This window comes from Canis lupus, chromosome 17 (assembly GCF_048164855.1).
Source record: "Canis lupus baileyi chromosome 17, mCanLup2.hap1, whole genome shotgun sequence".
NCBI classification, from domain to species: Eukaryota; Metazoa; Chordata; class Mammalia; order Carnivora; family Canidae; genus Canis; species Canis lupus.
The window spans coordinates 32252750-32273155 of NC_132854.1; the positions used below are offsets into that span (position 1 = coordinate 32252750).

At 36.5% G+C, this 20406-nt stretch overlaps 1 protein-coding gene and 1 long non-coding RNA gene across 12 annotated transcripts in view; one reads left to right on the forward strand and one right to left on the reverse strand.

Annotated features, from left to right (window-relative positions):
• TBC1D4 (TBC1 domain family member 4) overlaps positions 1-20406 on the forward strand; it is a 181828-nt gene that overhangs the window by 86594 nt on the left and 74828 nt on the right. The window lies entirely within an intron of this gene.
• LOC140608009 (uncharacterized) overlaps positions 1-20406 on the reverse strand; it is a 52623-nt gene that overhangs the window by 11976 nt on the left and 20241 nt on the right. The window contains exon 4 of one of the 2 annotated variants that reach the window (XR_012009943.1): positions 11344-11655. The exons of the other annotated variant lie outside the window; for it this stretch is intronic. This is a non-coding gene — a long non-coding RNA (uncharacterized lncRNA). Of the gene's footprint in view, positions 1-11343; positions 11656-20406 lie in introns of those variants that run through there. 2 annotated transcript variants of the gene reach the window in all.

The window sequence follows — 20406 nt, forward strand, 5'->3', positions numbered from 1 at the left end:
CTCTAACTCACTGCTGAGTAGATACAGACCAGTACATGCACCTGCAGGGTTCCAATTTCTTTGAATTTCAGGGAACTTCTACTTTTGTCCTTAAACTTGCCTCACAAAACTACTTTAAAACTTAAAGGAATGGCAGTATTCTTTTCAGAAAGCATATTAAAATTTGATGAACTTATTTTTTAATTCACACACTTCTACAGACAAACTCTCTGTATTTAGTGACTACACTCTGACTGTAAATGATAGTATACTTAGTAACTTCTATACTTTCTGTGAGCTTTTTGAAGGCAGTGTTTTTTCCCCCTACTGCCAAATTGAACAAGGGTTCTGCACATATAATTGCTCAATAAATGTTTGTTAAATGAAATTAATTATATATGGTTCCATTCCTATTGTTTCCCTTTCATTCAGTAAACTAACTCGTCTTCTAAGCAAGTAGACTCTTATTTATGCCATTTAAAGACTTTACCCAAGAACCTATAAATTTATCCGCCAATCTGTTCCCTCTTTTTTTTTTTTAAGATTTTATTTATTTATTCATGAGAGACAGAGAGAGAGAGAAAGAGAGAGAGAGAGAGAGACAGGCAGAGGGAGAAGCAGGTTCCATGCAGGGAGCCTGATGTAGGACTCGATCCTGGGTCTCCAGGATCAGGCCCTGGGCTGAAGGCGGCGCTAAACCACTGAGCCACCCGGGCTGCCCCAATCTGTTCCCTCTTTGTATCAAAAGGTTTATTCTAATATTTGACCTAATGTTTCCAAGACATTTTTCAGATTTAAACATTAATAACACCCGCTGCCAGCCACCCCCCCCCCGCCCCAAATCATCAAACCACTGCTGACAACACAGCTTGCCAACCTTTTCACATCATACACATGGATAGCTTTGGGAGTAAGGACTGGGACAGGTCTGGGTTACCCCAGTCTGCTGTGTTGTTGCACTGGAAGTCTGCTTTTTGTAGACATAGCCTGTGTGTAGCAAGCCAAGTGGCCAATAGTGGGTAGTAATTATCTGGTAGATCTAGTACAGCAAAGAAGATCCATCAATTCATACTTGTAAAATGTTTGGAACAGGGCCTTGTACACAATAAATCCTATCTAATATTATTAGATAATATTAAAAGCCACGAAAGTATCGTTATAGTAAAAAGGTGGTTAAGTTGAACATAATGGAGACAAACGGAGTAGAGTGGAGGTCAATGGCAAGAGGCAAGTGTTTGAGCAGTGTCTGAGAAGTGACTGTCCACTTAGAGTTCAGAGCTTGGCAACAAAGGGAAGTAAAACCAAAATTGAGTAGTAACATCAAACAAAGGCTATGTGTATGTTTGTTTGTGTATATTTTTTAAATACAAGTTTTTGTATATTTTATGATCACAAAAGAGATGAAGGCCACAGGGAAGAAATGATTGGAAGTCTTTTTTTAAAATATTTTATTTATTTACTAATGAGAGACACACAGAGAGAGGCAGAGACAAAGGCAGAGGGACAAACAGGCTCCCTGTGGGGAGCCCAATGTGGGGCTCGATCCCAGGACCCTGGGATCACGCCCTGGGCGGAAGGCAGACGCTCAACCACTGAGCCATCCAGGTGCCTGAAATGATTGGAAGTCTTGAAGCGTATATATTTTAAAATTTGGAGTCCCAGCAAAGTAAAAATGGATTAAGAGATCTGTAAAAATGAAAGATTAACTCTAGAGAAGAGGATAGAAATGTCTTTAGTATTTAGAGGAAAGTATGAGAAGATAAATGTAGGGACAGTGAGATACTGAAATGGAATAGAAGCACATTTATGAATTTATGCCAGGTGGTCTCATAAGTACCATTCAATTAAAAATGGATTGTTTGCTGCAGGGAACCTTCTCTTCTGTTTTTGGATTAAGATTGCCAGAGAATAAATGAAACTACAGGAAGTGATCATTTGAAGGTTGTGATAATGAATTTTGGTGATGAAGTGGAATAAAGTATGAAGGGAGGATATGGTGATATTTATGGTACTATTTGGAACACACTGTTTAGATTTTTAAATATAGCAATTTTGTGGTCATTAGGTGTGCATTTTAAAATAGGGCCTTTTGTTTATTCAATAAATACATATTTGTTGAAAATCTTTGGCTTCATGGGACTTATATTTTAGTGTAGAAAGGCAGATACAAAATACAACAGTAAAATAAAACTAAGAAGCAAAACACATAGTATGTTAAATAGTAATAGTTAAATAGTAATAATTGTTAAGGATAAAAATTATGTAGGATGGGGATGAGGAAGAAGGAATGGAGAAAGGATGAGAGAGAATGAGAGAGTTGGTTTTAGGAAGTGTGGTCATTGAAGTTCTTACAGAGAAGACAACAGAAGAGGAATGATCTAAAGGAGGTGTGGGACAGGCTGTTGAAGGTGCCTTATGGAGGCATTTGGCTGGAGCTGACTGAATGGGGAGTAGTAGGAGATGAGCTCAGAGGGGAGTAGGAATCAGGTACTGTGGAGTCTTGTGGGCCACGAGACCAGATGAAATTACTAAGTGGAGTGAGTGTAGGAAGAAAAGAGGGCCAGTCACATAGCTCCCTGAAGCTCCAAGATTTAGAGTTCTGAGAGATGAGAGGAATCAGCAAAGGGGACTGGAATAGGAGAGCCAGGGAAGTGGAGGGAAACAAGGACTGTGTAGTACCTGGAAGCCAAGGGAAGAAAGTGTTCCAAAAGGGGAGACTTGACCAGGAGCCTTGAAAGAGAAGGACTAAGAATTAACTATTAGATTTAGCAGTGTCGCAGCCACAATATCTGTTCTGATGGAATGATGGGAGCAGTTGTCCAGCTGATGTGAGTTCAAGAAGGGAGAAGAGATAATGAAGGGTGGCTGCTTCTAAGCACCTGAACTTCTAAGGAGTTCAGCTGTGACTGGAAGAGAGAACTGGCATTGATCTCTAGAGAAGTGGGGTCAAGAGAATTCTTTGGGGATGAGAGAAAAAGAAGCATGTTTGTAAACCAATAGGGAAGATAAAGTAGAGAAGAAAACATTTGATGCAGGAGAAGGGGAGAGAATTGTTACATCACTGTCCTTAAGTAAGAGGCAATGGCATCTTGAAGTTCAAGGTGTGTGTATGTGTGTCTGTGTGTGTGTGTTGGGAGAGGGTGGCCTTAGCTAATCTCTTTGAAGTTCACATGCAGCATCCTTAAGCTTTCACTCCAAGCTTTGAGGGATTACTGTTGGTAAGGTATAATATTAGAGTTAGATTCTAGTTCATGTTCACTGATTGCATTTTAACTCTGGGACATTGGTAAATGAGATGGAAGTCCCAAAGGTGAATGCAGATTGCTGAAGGTGGCAGGGAAAGAGTCTCCTGGTGTCAGATGGGTAGCATCTTATAAACATTGTGGATCCCTGGTGCTGGGTTAGTGAGAGAAAGCCTTGTCTCAATCAATTCCACATTCTGATCTCTCTGGATATAGACTTGTTTCTCATCTCCTGGATACTGAACCTTCTGACCATTGACACTTGACTTTCCATTTAATCTCTGCTTGGACATATTCATTTTAACTTTTTGGCTTAATTACCCATGTTCTAGATTTATTCCTTCTGTGACTTCTGGGACCTCGGGTTTCTGATATGCTGATAATTTTCTGCAGTCTCCTGTTTTAATTTAACTTTCAGACCTTTTCTGCCCACATTTTCTGCTGTCCCTTATCTCCATCTGACTATCTCAATTGTCTTGATGCCTAGAATTGGTGTTCAGTAACTAATCAGACTATAACATAATTGGTTGGAGTTTTAAAATTGGGTTTATAAATTATAATACATGCTGAATTGATTAAATGATTTCTCAAAAATTTGGAATGATTTAGTCTACTTGCGTATTTTTATTCTACAGTATTTATTTAGTTTGCTTAAGGGTGTCTCATCATCTACAATATTAAAGAAATTAAAACCATCAACTAAAATTTAAATTTTAAAACTCAAAAATAAATTAGATAGCTATGATAAATAAAAACTGAAAACAAACTCTGGAAATACAATAGTAAAGCTAAGCTTTTCTACGAACTAGTATGTTATAGACTGTGCTTTTTCTGAAGAAGCAAAAAAGAGAAAACCCCTAATAGTAGTCTCTGAAATTAATACAAGTATATAGGAAAGAGATGGGGTTGTGACTTTAATATGAAATGTAAATACTATGATTAATGTTTCTGTCTTTTTTTTCTAAATCTCCTTTCAAGGTTTTGTAAAATTCATTTTGGCTGCAGGGTAGATAACTGACAGAAGCAGGTCCAGGCTGTGTGTGTGTGGGGGGGATATTCGTGGCAATATATCATATGATTCTAGTTGTCATAAAGATAGAATTCAAATAAGCATATCACTGCCCTATTTTAAGTAGGAGAAGAAGAGTCTGCCATATTGCAGTCTATCTGTCAATTAAAAAAAAAAAAAAGCCAAAATATTTGCATCCAGAATAGATGGTAAGCAACAATGGCTACCATTTGGTGAGCACTTATTATGCACCAAGCATATGTACTCTCTAATCCTTACAATCACTTGAATAGGTGTCATTAAACCATTCTATACATGAAAGAAACCTACATTTGTAGAGAATATACATTTGAATAAGGTTATTCAGCCAGCAAATTGGAGAGCAGATATTGGAGCCTGTCTGAACAATTTTGGAAGGCATTATATTTTGATTATGATCTACATATCCATAAATTTAGTAGACAATTGAGTGGAGATTAGGTCAGTGCTAAATACTTTATTACTGTGGGCATAGTGGAATTATCATGGTTCTTAACTCTGCTTGCAGAACTGTGGGGCTCCCTGACATACTTTCAGTGGGTCACCAAACTATTTTCTTCATAACGTGAAGATGTTGTATGTTCTTCTCACTATGTACTATGTTGACATTTACACAGCTGGTACAGAAGTGGTGGTAGATAAAACCATTCATGCCTTACTATGAATCAATGTAGTGGCGCCAAATTCTACTGGTGGTCACTATATCCTTCACCTGACCAAGAGTTCACAGTTAAAAACAAATTAAAAAAATTTTATATCTATACTAACTACATATGCATATGAGATGTCTAGCGGTGTTCACTAAAATTTCAGTAGTGGTAATCTCTGCATGAATATTTTTTTTCTTTTTTTTTTTTTAGTATTATCTTATTTGTACTTGTCTTTATGACTTTATTCTTTTATAGCTTAGGGTATAAAGAAAACAATGCTACGTAAAATCCATATATTATTATTTTACAGCATTGTTATTTTTATAACATGAGACTATATAAGTAGCATATAATGTGTTCTTAAAAACTTTTCTTATAGTACATTCTTTTTAGAGATGCTAAATGATAGTTATGATTTATTATTTAAATTTAGTGCCAAATGCTTTAATGTGGTAATTCAGTCCTACTTGTTAAAAAAGGACTGAGTAGATACCGATATTAGACATTTGATAATGCAGCCATACATGAACAACTTTACTAATCCTTTTGTTTTCTACCTGGTATTTATGAATAAGCCTTGGAAGATGGAATTACAGTGATGTTTATAAAAATAGTGTAAATTGTTGAAGATCATAGCAGGCTATGGTGGCCTTATGATATATGCAGTTAATAACAAGCCAGCCTATCACAGATGTGACAATTTTGCTATCTAGTTTTTAGTATAATCACAGTCTTTGATCTCCTCCTTCTCTCAATATTGAAAATTGTCATCTTCACTTTCTTGATTCAGTTAAGATGATTTAGTGTGTGGGTTAAGTAAATCTGCAGAATCTAGGGCAGTAAAATGAGGATAATAATAGAATTATCTCCAAGGATGGTCCTGAGGATTAAAGAGGATAAAATATATAAAGCATTTAGAACAGTTCCTGGCATATAACAAGTACTTGATAAATGTTAGCTATTTTTAACCAGAAAGTGTACAACATAAGTCCATAGCAAATATTATTTATAAAAAGCTAACTTATCCGAATATTCAGTTACAAATTGTTCATGTATTTAAATTAGCAACAGTCATGCAAAGACTCATAGCACCTTTTGTTTTGGAGTGGGCACCTGCTTTTCAGGTGGCCTTCATAATTTGGTTAGTACTGTTTTCCCAAGTGAAAACACTGAGTTCAGGCAAGAACTTGTGTAGTATTCTGATTTAGGAAGGTGAGCAGAATTACCACTTTCTCTCTTATTATTTGTTTGCTTATCCATTTGTTCATTCATTTTGCAAACATATATTGAATATGAGCCATATGTGATAAGCCTCCTGTTGGGAATAGAGAAAAAAGGTGTGAGAAGCAGCTGTGGGGAGAGATTTGGGGGGGCTAACTATAGCATGTTAATTGTTCTTCTGGGGGGAAGTGCTAAGTGCTATGGATGATTTGGAGGGGTGTGTTGCTGCTATTGGGCTCTGGGGTCAAGCACCAGTTGGAAAGGGTGAGGGAGGGAAATTTTTCTGAGGGGAAATTGTGTTAGTCAGGGGGAACTGAGGGCAAAAGGGCTCCCAGGCTGAAGAGCAGTGTGGCTTTATTCTTCTCCTTTGCTCCTTGTTCTCTCAGGACCTCTTATCACCTGCTGATATACTTGAGAGGCAGTTTGCATGGAGGATTTATTAGTGATTTTTTATTTATGTTCTTTACATTCTATTCATTAGGCTAAAAGAGAGCATATGTGTTTATCTATTATTTATAGGTCATCAAAATTTTTAGGAGTATTTAATAAAGGCAAAGAAGTTTCAAAAGATTTTTCCATAGATTCTTTTAACCATACTGGAATTTTTTGTTCTTAAATTTAAACATTATTTTTGTTCGTTTACTTCACAAATATTGAAGGAATACTCTTTCTTAAATTCTTTTTTCTGAGTCATCCTAGAAGCTTGTAGGTGAATCATAAGAAAACCATTTAACTGCTATCTGTATAAAGAAGTCTTTTATTATAATCAAATTTTCAAATCTTTGGGCCTATATTTGCATCTTTTGCAATGGGTTTTGTTTCTGCTTTTGTTGTTGTTATTATTTTTTTCTTCATCTTTTCATTTTGCCAAATTGAAGCCGAGTATTTGAGACTCTGGAAAGTTACTGTCAGGTTGATCTGATGCAATGTTGCAGGGCTGTCCAGAAAGGAGTATGTTAGTTCACTGGTGACATGTTTAGAAATGGTTTAAATTATGGAGAGCAGTAGATGAGAAAGAATAGTTCAGGGAAGCTGACAGACTGTGTGCCCAGTAAATACACAATGAGATGAGAAAGCGTACTAGGCAAGGAATTTAGAATCTTATAGGAGACACAAGGCAAGAAGATGGATTGTATACAAGTCAGAATGGAGTAAGTACCATGAAGATAGAAACAATGCTAACACATTGTTCATTGAATAAATATTTATTTAGTGCTTACTGTGTGCTGTGGGTCGGAGGGAAATCATTTCTACCTAAGGAATTGAGGATAGGACTTGCATAGAGTTCATTTCATTTAACTTGACCATGAAAGATACATAAAGAATAAAATTCTAAAGCAATGCTGTTTAGTTGAAATATAATGTAAGCCATAAATATAAATTAAAACGTTCTAGTAACCATATTAAAAGAAGCAAAAAGAAACAGGTTAAATTAATTCTAGTATACTTTATTTAACCCATCATGTCCAAAATATTATAATTTGGACATGTAACTAGAATAAAAATTTTTTAATGATATATATTACATTTTGGTAGTAAGTCCTTGAAATTCACTAGGTGTCTTAGATTTCTAACTCATCTCAATTCAGAAGCTAAATTTGCACTGGAAATACTGGATCTATATTTAGAGTTCATTAAACTTAACAGTTGGAAAAGAAGATTGACATACACAATTTGTTCCTATCATACTTTAAAATTTTCTTGTACCTGAATAGGGAATCTGTTTTAAAATTTGCATGTAAATTAATTAAAATTGCTTAAAAATTTAAAATTCTTATGTTGGTCATATTAGGCTCATCTCAAGTACCCAGTAGCCACTTGTGACTAGGAGATAACCAATTGGACTAGATAGTTCTAAATGATTGAAAAGAATGCTTTTGTAGGTATAGCAGCACTTGTAGAGACCCCTTCTTCTGTGGTGTTGGAGAACAAAGTATGAAAGCAGATGGCCATAGCAGTTATTCTTGTAGGGCTTCAGCTCTCATAAGTGATGTATTTCCCAGAGACGATGTGGGGCATATTTGACATTGAGTGACCTCACTCTGTTTGAAGTTGAAGGTTCTCTACTCTACTCTGAGAGTAGTTTTTGATATTTAGCAGCTGGCTAAGAACATAGGACCCTACTGTGTTACATGGAGGGTATAATTTTCACGCTTTAAATCAGTCACAAACGTTTATATTACACCTACTATAGACTGCTTATGAAGTCAGACATCTATATACTACATACTCCAAAAGATTAAATTGGAAAGTTACAGGCAACACAGTAACTCCCACTTGGTCAGTAAATTCTTGTAATGAGATAAATGCTGGTTTAAAAGGCTACTGCTCCCTGTGTTTGTCCTACTAGAATGAATTGACTGTAATTTCCAAGATGAAACATAATGAAGAATTTAATTTGTATTAATTGTATTTATTAATTGGTCTCATTGCTTTGTGATTTCACCAGAATAATATACGCAGGAACCTATCACAGTTTTAAATTGGTTTTAGGTGGTTGAGGATTGTTGTCCCACTGCTGTCTTTATAGACACATAAAAGTTTACATAACGACCACCAGACTAACATGACTCTATTTAGAAAAAATACTTATAAATTTCAGTAATGACTGTAGATGCAGCTTAGGTTAGTGATACTATTATCATAGAGTGCTTTATTATCTTTGAGTAAGAAATTATAGTCTCAACTGTCTTTGAGGATTGATAAGAAAGTTTTTGGCTTCAATTTGGGAAAATTTTGGAACAATGAGATCAGTCTTATCTTTATTAAGGACATATTTCTGTAGCTGTGACACGAGCCCTGTCTTTTCAGAGTGATTACATGATTTAAATACCCTGACATATCTATCCCTAGTTTTTCTTTGTTGAAGAGCTCTGACGCCTTTTCTCTGATGGATCATTGACAATTGTGGCAGGAATGTAGGTTGTTCCTGTTCTCCCTTAGTAACAAAATTCTACTCTTGGTACATAGACATTCAGAGTCAGGACTACATTTCTTAGCCTCTCTTGTTGCTAGCAATTCCTCTATTTTTGACCACTGGGATGCAAGTAGGATTTTTGTGTGGTGACTTTTTAAAGAAAATGTTTGTGTGTGTGTGTGTGCGTGTGTGTGTGTGTTTTGTAGGGGCCATACCCCTTGCTTTCTCTTTTTCCCTATTCATTCTTTCTTCTTGTCCTGCTGCCTGGAATTCATTTGCCACTATTTTGGACCATGTGGTACAGGCCCCCCAAATTCAGAACAAGAAGAAAGAAGGAACCTGCATCTTTGATATCTAGTAACATGATGAAGTACCAAAACAAGCCTAGTACTGTACCCTGGACTTTAATGTGAGAGGCAAATAAACTGTTTTCTGTAACCAGTTGTTGTTATGGGTTTCATCATAGTAGATGAATCCAATCCTATCAATCCATATAGACATTCATATTAGTAGGACTCTTGGGGAGAGGGTGAAAACCACTACCCATATGAAAAGATCCTGAGTGACTCCTAGAATTGGAGGCGACCCAGAGCTCGTTAGCCAAACTTTCGAGGTCTACAACCAAGAACCTGACCCCATGGAACTCTTTCTCTTCATCTCTTGGTTTTAATTCTCTTTTCCTCTATGTTTCATTTTGTGTTACTCTAGACTGGCCTTCTCCATCAAAGGGATATATATATATATATATATAATATATATATATATATATTATATATATATATATTCCCTTGTAGTACCAGACCAACTTCCTCAATACCTTGAAAATGCAGATTGAAAATGAGATTGAAAATGGTCTTGTCTTCTGTTTGAAAAATATTGAGGAGTGACTCAGATTGATCTGTCTTGGGTCACATACCTGTGCCAGTATCTGTCACTGGTCCAGCTTAGATTACATGCCCTTCATTGTGATCTACTTTGTGGGGGATGGAGAGAAGGGTACAAGAATTGCTGGCATCCTCTAGAACTCTTTGTTCTAAATTCAGGTTGGTGCTATTTACATAAAACAGTGCCTAATTCTGATAAGCCATTCATAAATAATTTATGGTGAGAGTCATCTTATTCTTTCTTGAAAGTAGTCCATGTATGAAAAAAAACAAGGACTACTAGTTTGCTTTAAATTTGCTTTTTGGTGCTTTCTTCAGCAGCATATATACTAAATTTGCTTTCTGACTTTGAAGTTGTGAATTTTGGAAAGACACAGCTCAGATTTCTTTTGGAATTTTTGTGAAAATAAATTCTGGCCATATTATCATACTATACAGGCAAATTATTTAGTAGCCACTGAACAGATTTCCTGAATTTCTTTTATCTTCAGTTATGTTGATTGTAATGTCAGTAGTGAAGCATTGCTGTAATCATGATTTCATTTAATAGAGAGGAGGAAGCATTTTGAGTATTAGAAAATTAAGCCTATTAAATCATGAAAAATATTTCAGTGTCACTTATTCTATATAAAATTCTAAAATGAGAGTTTTCTTCAAGGAATTAAAATTTGACAGTGTAATGTTTGACATACATGAAATTCAATAAGTAAAAATACTTTTTTTTTTTTTTTTTGGTGGGAGGTGGGGGAGATTTGATACACTGTGTTACCAAAGTTTACTTGAAATCATAACAAAATCATGGAAGGTCAATTAATTGAAAGGTAATGGTGTCATGCAATTGAGTTGTGTTGATAGGGATAGGAGATTTCTGCCTACAGGGCACATTTTAGGACAAAGACCTAGTTATGACGGGGCACTCTTCCAGGTGGCTTTCAGGCAACATGGTGACATTTTAGAGACTTCAAAGGTAGAGGTTTATTGCTTTGGAAGTACTATATTCATTAATCTGGTTCAGTATCAAATGCCTATGAGGGTCATAGAAGGGATATTTTCTTTAGGACTCTCAAAGGCTCAAACATCCTATTGTTTCAGTAATTGGTCAAAAATGGGATTGAGTCACCTAAATCATTATAAGCTCTCCTTTGGTATCATTTTCCCAGTCCACACAAGGCACATGGGATGGGGGTTGGGAGGGGGTCTTTGATATTTAATGAAGAAAGAAGAATACCTTTGAAAAGCTAGTATCAGCTCTGAAAAAAGTATTTTCTGATCAGAAACTTTTCTAGGTGATGTTCACCATAGTCAACAATAAGAAGAAAGAATGAGGGCAAGAAATGCAAGTTGTACTGTAAGATATTATCGTACACACGTATTTTTCATTCTACTAGGGACAACTGTATCAGGCATACTCCGTAATGACTTACGTTGTTGGCAGGAGTTTAATTCTACTCTGGGGTTGGAGATAGTGCAGTATAGAGCTCCAGCATGAGCAGTGGAGACAGTACCTTTCTTTCACCCATGGAAGTGCTAATCCAGGTCAGAGATTAGGCTTCTGGTTGCTTAGTATTGCCCTTTTTTCCAGCCTAATATTGGAAAGAAGTGAATATATCTTTTCCTTTTTATTCTGGAGTAGCCAGCAGTTAGGACTTTTCTTCTTTGAAGAAGGGAGACATATGCCCATTTAGTAGTTAATGTATATAGATAACTGATGACTCTGAAAAAAAGTTCAAGAATGTCATATTATTTTCATTTGCAAGGCGAAAAATTCTGTTGTGGTGGTGTAAATATCTGAAGTCATACAGAAGGCCAGGACAAAAATAGGCTTCTGAGAAAGGCATGGTGGTTTTTAATTTTCCCTTCCTGATAATATTACAGCTTTATCTACTGATCTTAGCCAGAGCTTGTTATGTCCAGGTCTCTCTGGGTTTAGCTTTTGCTCCCTTCACTCTTTTCCCCAGGCCCATTCTATTTCCCAATTAAGCTTTGCTCAAAAAGTCCTCCTCTTATTAGTTCAGACTATGAAATGCCTGAAACTACTTGATAAGTGTCCGGTTTTAGCATTTTGTTTAGATGGCTTTGTACTTTCGTGTATCATGATAAAGGACTGAGACTGATCTTTCTTACCAAGTTTATTGGGTCCTGTTTGAAAATATGTAACAGAATCAAGATTATCAAGTGCTAATTTTGATGTATTCCAAGTTTTTCAGTCTAACTTTATTCGAAGGCTTATTAAATTTATTGCCAAACTAATGAGTTAAAATATCAGTTAATTTACTTGCCAGTAAAAAAAAAAATTACTTGCCAGTGTTTAATTTTATAAGTCAGAATGGGAGCAGTAGTAATAATTTACAAACAGTGGCATTTATTTTTTTTCAGTATTAGAAAATGCTTAATTCCCCCGCCTTAGTTAAACTAGTTCATGTAGGAAAGCTCCCTCTAGTGTTTCTTAGAGCAAATACAAATGGTATTGGACTATTATTTTTTTAGAAGACTTAATTTTTTTAAGCAATTTGAGGTTCACAATAAAATTGAGAGGAAAGAACAGAGATTCTCCAGATACCCTTGCTCCCTTACGTGTATAGTTACCCTCATTATCAGCATGATTCATGAGAATTGTGTTTGTTACCAAAGATGAACCTTCATTGACACATTGTGATCACTCACAGTAAGTAGTTGATTTTAGGGTTCATTTTTGCTGTGGTATATTCTTTGGATTTGAACAAATTTATAATGACTTATATCCATCACTATCATACCATACAGAGTATTTTCAGTGCCCTAAAATATCCTCTGTGCCCAGTAATCCTTCCCTCTCCCCCTCACCCTTTTTATTGTTTCCATAGTTTATTTCCTTTTCCAGAATGTCATATAGTTGGAATCATACAGCACGAGCCTTTTCAGATTGGTTTCTTTCACTTATGAATATGTATTTAAGATTCCTCCCTGTCTTCTCATGTCTTAATAGCTCATTTCTTTCTGGCAATGAGTAATATTCCATTGTCTGGATGTACAACATTTTATCCATTCACGTCCTGAAGGACATCTTGGTTGCTTCCAAGTTCGATTATGAATAAAGCTTCTATAAATATCTATGTGCAGGTTTTTGTGTGAACAGGTGTTTTCAGTTCCTTTGAGTAAATACTAAGGAGAGTGATTGCTATATTGTAGGATAAGGGTATGTTTAGTTTTCTAAGAAACCAGTATTTTTAGTTTTGTAAAAAAAAAAATCACCAAACTCTTCCAAAGTGGCTATGTACCATTTTGCATTCTTACCATCAGTATGTGAGACTTTCTTTTGCCTCCACATTCTCCCCAGCATTTGATGTTGATAGTGTTCCAGATTTCAGCCATTCTAATAGCTATGTAGTCATATCTCACTGTTGTTTAATTTGCATTTCCTTAGTGATATATGTGGAATATCTTTCTATATCCTTATTAGCCATCTATTTATCTTTTTTGGTGCAAGGTGTCAAAGTCTTTGACCAATTTTTTAATGAGGTTGTTTGTTTCTTGTAGTTAAGTTTTAGAGTTCTTTGTATATTTTGGATGATAGTCCTTTAGCCGAAGTGTCTTTGGCAAATATTTTGTCTCAGTCTATAGCTCTCTTGATAATGTCTTCTGTAGAATAGAATTTTTTTTTTGTAGAATAGAAGTTTTAATTTTAGTAAAGTCTAGCTTATTTATTATTTATTTCATGGATCATGCCTTTCATGTACTAAAAGGGTATCACTATACCCAAGGTCATCTAAATATTCTCTTATGCTATCTTATTGGAGTTTCATGTGTTTGCATTTTGCATATAGGTCTGTAATCCATTTTGAGTTAATAATTGAGTTTGTGAAGAGTGTACTCTGTGTCTAGAGGAATTTTTTTTTTTTTTTTGCATGTCTGGTCATTCAGTACCACTTGTTAAAGAGACCATCTTTGCCCTATTGTCTTTATTACTTTGTCAGAGATCAGCTAACTGTATTTATGTGGGTTTATTTCTAGGCTGTCTATTCTGTCCCATTGATCTACTTGTCTGTTCTTTCACTAACACCACACAGCCTTTATTACTGTAGCTATATAGTAAGTCTTGAAGTTGGATAGTGTTGATCTTCCAACTTTGCTCTGTTTCAGTATTGTCTTGGCTACTCTGAGTTTGCTTCTCCATATAAACTTTAGAATCAGTTTATCCATAAAATAAGTTTCTAGGATTTTGATTGGAATTGAATTGAATCTATAGATCAAGTTGGGCAGAACTGACCTTTGGACAATGTTGAGTCTTCCTAATCATAAACTTGGACTATCTCCCCATTTGTTTAGTTTTTCTTTCATTAGATTCATCAGAGTTTTGTAGTTTTTCTCATATAAACTTTACACATATCTTGTTATATTTATACCTAAGTGTTTAATTTGGAGGGTTCTAATGTAGATAGTATTTTGCTTTTAATTTCAAATTCTCTTCTTTATTCCTAGCTTATAGGAAAGCAAATGACTTTTGTATATTAACTTTATATCCTGTAACTTTGCTGTAATTACTTATTCTGGGAGAGTGAGGTTTTTTTTTATTGTTGTTTTACTTTGTTCTGTCTCTGATTCTTTCAGATTTTCTACATTGACAGTTATGTCGATTGAGGTCAAGGACAGTTTTATTTCTTCCTGCTCCAAATTTATACCTTTTGTTTCTTTTTCTTGCCTATTGCATTGGCAAGGACTTCGAGTACGACATTAAAAAGAGGAGTGGTGAGGGGGTACATCCTTGCCTTATACTTGATCTTAGTAGGAATGTTTTGAGATACTCACCATTATCTATGATGTTAGCTTTAGTTTTTTTTTTTTTTTTAGTTTTTTTTTTTAATTTTTTATTTATTTATGATAGTCACACACACACAGAGAGAGAGAGAGAGAGAGAGAGAGAGAGAGAAGCAGGCTCCATGCACCGGGAGCCCGACGTGGGACTCGATCTTGGATCTCCAGGATCACGCCCTGGGCCAAAGGCAGACGCCAAACCGCTGCGCCACCCAGGGATCCCAGCTTTAGTTTTTTTGTAGAAAAAATTTTATCAAGTGAGAAAGTTTCCCTCTGTTGCTAGTTTGCTGAGAGTTTTTTTTTTATAATGAATAGGTGTGGATTTTGTCAAGTGCCTTTTCTGCATCTGTTAATATGATCAGGTGATTTTCCTTTTTTAGTTGGTTGATATGATGGATTGCATTAATTGATTTTCAAATGTTGAACTAGTCTTGCATACTTTAGGCAAATCCCACATGGTCTTGGTGTATAATTATTTTTATACATTTTTGGATTTCATTTGTTAGTATTTTGTTAAGAATTTTTACATCTATCTATGTTCATGAGATATATTGGTCTATAGTTCTTTTTTTTCTTGTAACATCTTTGTCTAGTTTTGGTATTAGGTTAATGCTAGAAGAATTTTCTCTGTTTTTTCCCTCTGAAAGAGATTGTACAGAATTGGTATAAGTTCTTTCCTAAATGTTTTATAGAATTCGCCAGTGAGCCTATCAGGGCTTGAAGATCAGTGGTTTGGAAAATTATTAATCATTGATATAATTTCTTTAATAGAAATAGACCTACCTAGAACACCTATTTCTTCTCGTATGAGTTTTGTCCAGATTTGGCCTATTTAAGATATCAAATGTTTGAGAGTGAGGTGATTCATAATATTCTTTTATTATCCTTTTAATTTCCATGGGATCTGTAGTGATGTCCCTTCTTTGATATCTGATAATAATTTGTGTCCTCTCTTTTTTTTTAGATAGGCGGGCTAGAGGTTTATCAGTTTTGAACTGTATACTTAAAAAATGTGAGCATGAAGTAAATAATAGGACTAATTTGATGACTAGAAGACATCCAGTTGAATAAGCAGGTAACAGGTTGATCTCACATTGAAAGTGATCTGTGGTTCAGTAAAGGGCTATGCTGCATTTGAAACTGTGGGTCTCATAGTGCCAGCTTAAAAAATAAATAACTTCATTTCAGGGGTGCTTCTCAGATGCCCCTGTTCTATGTTATTACAGTTAAGAAATAGAAGACCAACTTAACTTTCTTGTGTTAATGACTTTGCTTATTTTATCTTATTGGTAATATTTATATAAATATCCATATCCAATAAAAGAAATATGGAATTATTTTTTATAAGCAATACAAATACTTTATAACCCAACTGTGTACCTCTTATTTGGTAAGGTAAAGAATTGTATTTCTTTTTTGTTTAAATGTATGCAAACTTTTTCCAAAATGTATTCTTTTTTTTTTTTTAAGATTTTATTTATTTATTTGAGAGGGAGAATGAGAAAGAGAGAGCCCACACATGCACTTGGGAAGTGGGGAGGAGCAGCAGAGGGAGAGGGAGAAGCAGACTCCCCACTGAGCATGGAGCTGGACAATGCAGTGAGGCACCATCCCTGGATCCTGGGATCATGACCTGAGATGAAGGCAGACACTTAACTGATTGAGCCAACCAGGCGCCCCCCACCCCAAAATGTATTCTTATATAAATATTACTTATATAGGATAGCTTCAAATCTCATCCTAGGCAGAAAAAGCAGTTTACCTACATGATTTCATTTAGAGCACAAAATCTCTCCTAATTGCTGGCTCATTCCTGAATTTCACGTGGTCCATGTGTTCTCAAGTTCAACCTTAGATTAAAATGCACATTTTCCCATGAAGGGGTTTTAGGGGTCACATTCAACATCATCAGAACATAAAAAAGGGTAGCTTAAGAGGTCTAAAGATCATTTCACCTCACAATTTTGCCTATAGTCAGCTTTGAATTGCATCGTTCAGTGTTCCATACTGTGTTTATCTTCTTGCCCATCCTCACCTCAGCTGATGGTCATGCTTTTTATTTAACTTAGGAAATTAAAGGAGTTAGAGGAGAAATTCTCTATGCCCTCCATTTCATCTTCCTGCGTCTGTATTTTATATTTTGCCTTTTCCTTTCCTTTAACTGTCCATGTCCGTGGGTCAGTTCAGACTCTTCCAGTGTGCCCTAGATGCTGCTTCCTCTTGCCTACTTAAGGATATTTCCAGCAATACTGCCTTCTTCCTTCAGATCATCAATTTCCCCTTTACCATTGGATATTTTCTATTGAGGCTATCATTTCTTACATCTAGGAGAGAAGCCTCTTTTGATTTTTGATTCACTTGTACCTACAGCTGCCACCCTAATAGGCTTCCTGGACCTCTTGTTTTGGATATTGTTCCCAGAATTTTCTTTGGAGAATTTTCTTTTTTCTTACTCCTGTAAGGACTTTGCTCTAAGTCCCCACTAACACTTTTATTGTCAAAGTCACCTTGTCCTCTCATGTTGCTTACTCCATCCTTCCTTCTTGGAAACCTTTCTTACTTGGCTTCAGAATATCATATTCACCTGGTTTTGTCCCTGGGTCTTGTATTTTCCTTTACTCACATCTCTGCATTTCCTGGACTGTAAACATGGGTGCCTCAGGGCTTTGTCTTTAAAGACATTCTCTTTGCCTGGCTCTCTATGCCTCTCTCTGTCATCATACCTACTCTCCTATAAACTCATCTCAAGGCTTTGAATACCATCCATATATTAATGCCTTCCAATTTTTCTTTCTGTGCTTTCTCCTCTTCCCTGAGCTCTAGACATATATATTCATGTATATATCTCCCCTTAGATACCTATAAGCTTCTCAGAATTAATGTGTCTAAAACTAAGCCCCTGCTCTCTGAAGCCTCCCCTCCTCACAGCCTATTTTACCGCCACTCTATTTTTTTGGTTCCTCTGGCCAAAACCCATTAAGTTCATCTGTGCCTCCTTTCCTTCTCTTGCATGCCACATTAGATCCATCAGCAGGTCATCTTGACTGTGTCTTTAAAATTATATTCAGAAACCTTCAGTTTCTCACAGCTTCCTGGCTGTAACTCCTCTGTGAGCCCCTGTTAGCTCCCCCTGGTTGGGGGCAGTGGCTCCTGCTCCTTACCCTTGCCGTCTCTTCTTCACACAACAGGCAATGGAGGCCTTTAAGTATCTGACTCAGCACGCTACAGGGGCATTGTCTCTCACCAAGAGTAAAAGCCAAAGTCCTTCCAGGGCCCTGTGTGATTGACATGCCTCCTGGTCCCCACAGCGGCCTCTTTGATAATCTCCCTCACATCCAGCCACACTGGCTCCTCTCTGGTCCCTGAATACACCAGGCAAGTTTCTGCTTCAGGGCCTTTGTTCTTGGTGTTCTGTCTGCCTGGAATGTTCCTCCCCTAAATGTCTGTATGGCTCACCTCCTTGCTGACTTTAGGTTTTTACTCAAATATTCCATGAGAGTTCTTTCTCTAAAATTGCAGCTATTATGCCACTCCCTCCAAATTTTTTACCCCCCTTCCCTGCACCATTTTTCTCCTTGGCAGTTTTACTATCTAGAATCCTTTATATTTTACTTATTTATTATATCCCCCCCTTCACTGCAATTTAATTTTTATGAAGGCAGTATAGATATATTTTATTTGTCAGCGGCTCCGCAATTCCTCCATCTCTTTACAGTATAAATCCTGCTTATACTGTAGATTTAATTAAAACATTATAGAATGTTTTCACTGTTCCAACACTGCGTCAGGCACATTTACACACTTAATTTAATTTTCCCACTTTGTCTCTGAAATTAAGTGTGATTCCTATGTGATGAATGAAAAACTAGAGACTGGGAAAAATGTACAGTGTCTTTACCACAGATAATAATAGATACTGGAATGGGGCTGTTAACTCAGGCCTCTCACATCATGTCATATACTTTTCTAATATACCACACTAGGGACAAATCCACTTTTTATAAATTATTTTATTTTATTTTTTTATTTATGATAGGCACACAATGAGAGAGAGAGAGGCAGAGACACAGGCAGAGGGAGAAGCAGGCTCCATGCACCGGGAGCCCGACGTGGGATTCGATCCCGGGTCTCCAGGATCGTGCCCTGGGCCAAAGGCAGGCACTAAACCGCTGCGCCACCCAGGGATCCCCAAATCCACTTTTTATAATAATGATTTTACTTTTTTGAAAGGGAATTTTTTTAATAATAAATTTATTTTTTATTGGTGTTCAATTTGCCAACATACAGAATAACTCCCAGAAAGGGATTTTTTTTTTAAAGATTTTATTTATTTATTCATGAGAGACATAGAGAGAGACAAAGACATAGGCAGAGGGAGAAGCAGGCTCCTCGTGGGGAGCCTGATGCAGGACTCGATCCCAGGACCTGGGGATCATGACCTGAGCCAAAGGCAAATGCTCAACCACTGAGCCACCCAGACGTCCCTGGAAAGGGAATTTGAAAAAAACTGCTCTTGTTGGTCCTTTGCCATCTAAATTCTTATCCCCTACCCCATCTTTTGTCTTGTCATGCCATTTCTCTCCAGCACCAAACTCAACTAGTGAGAACACTTGTAAATTTGAAACAGTCATAAATGCACAAGTCCTATCTTCCAGCAACAGTATTCAGTGACAGGAGCAGGGAGACAGAATGGGAGGGGAGAATTTAGCAGAAGGGCTTTAAGAACTTCCCTCTCTGATGCTTGAGCTAACTAGAAGCTACCAAGAAACCTCAGTTAAAGAGATGCTGAGCCAGAAATGAGTTTGGAGCAAAGTGGCTGAAAATATCTAAAGAGTAAAGTCTGGTCTGAGAGGAAACTGTCTTGAGACTCAAGCCTGTGTGGCTCAGAAACCAACTGGGATGACTGTAGGGTTAAGTCAGGAGATACTCTGCTTTCTTTGGCTCTAAATAGTCTCCATTCTGTAATCTCATCCTGTTTTTCTTCATTGGTGTAACTTTTGATGTGAAGTTTGTTTTCATATCTATAAAACAAGATAGTGGGGATTGGTGATTTCATTAGGGCACCTTTAGTGTGAAAATGATGTGATTTCAAAATTCTGCATTACTTTAGTGATTCTGAATCTAGACCTAGTGATAATCAGACCTCTTTTTACTGTGCAAAATTTCCCCTAAAATATAAATTATTATTTATATTTTTAACCAGATACAAAGAATTATCTGTAGTACTTTCAGTTAAAAGTTAAGATGGTTTTTAAAAATCAGTGTTTTTTTTAGACACGCAGAGAGCGAGGCAGAGACTCTGGCAGAGGGAGAAGCAGGCTCCATGCAGGGAGCCCCACGCGGAACTCGATCCCGGGACTCCGGGATCACGCCCTGGGCTGAAGGCAGGCGCCAAACCGCTGAGCCACCCGGGCTGCCCAGAAATCAGTGTTCTTATTGAGATTATCAGACAGCATCACCTTAAAAATGACGACATAGACTATGCTTCCAAATAACTGGGGGCTGGAAAAACCTGTGCCATCAGGTAATGGGTAGCGTTTCTTTAACATAAGTGAAGGATTTCATGGCTCAGACATACCTTCTGATTACTTTTCACTGAAGAGGAGATTTTGAAAGCCAAATAGAAATTATAACATTAAATGACCAAAATGTTTTTTTTTTCAAAATGCAGAGT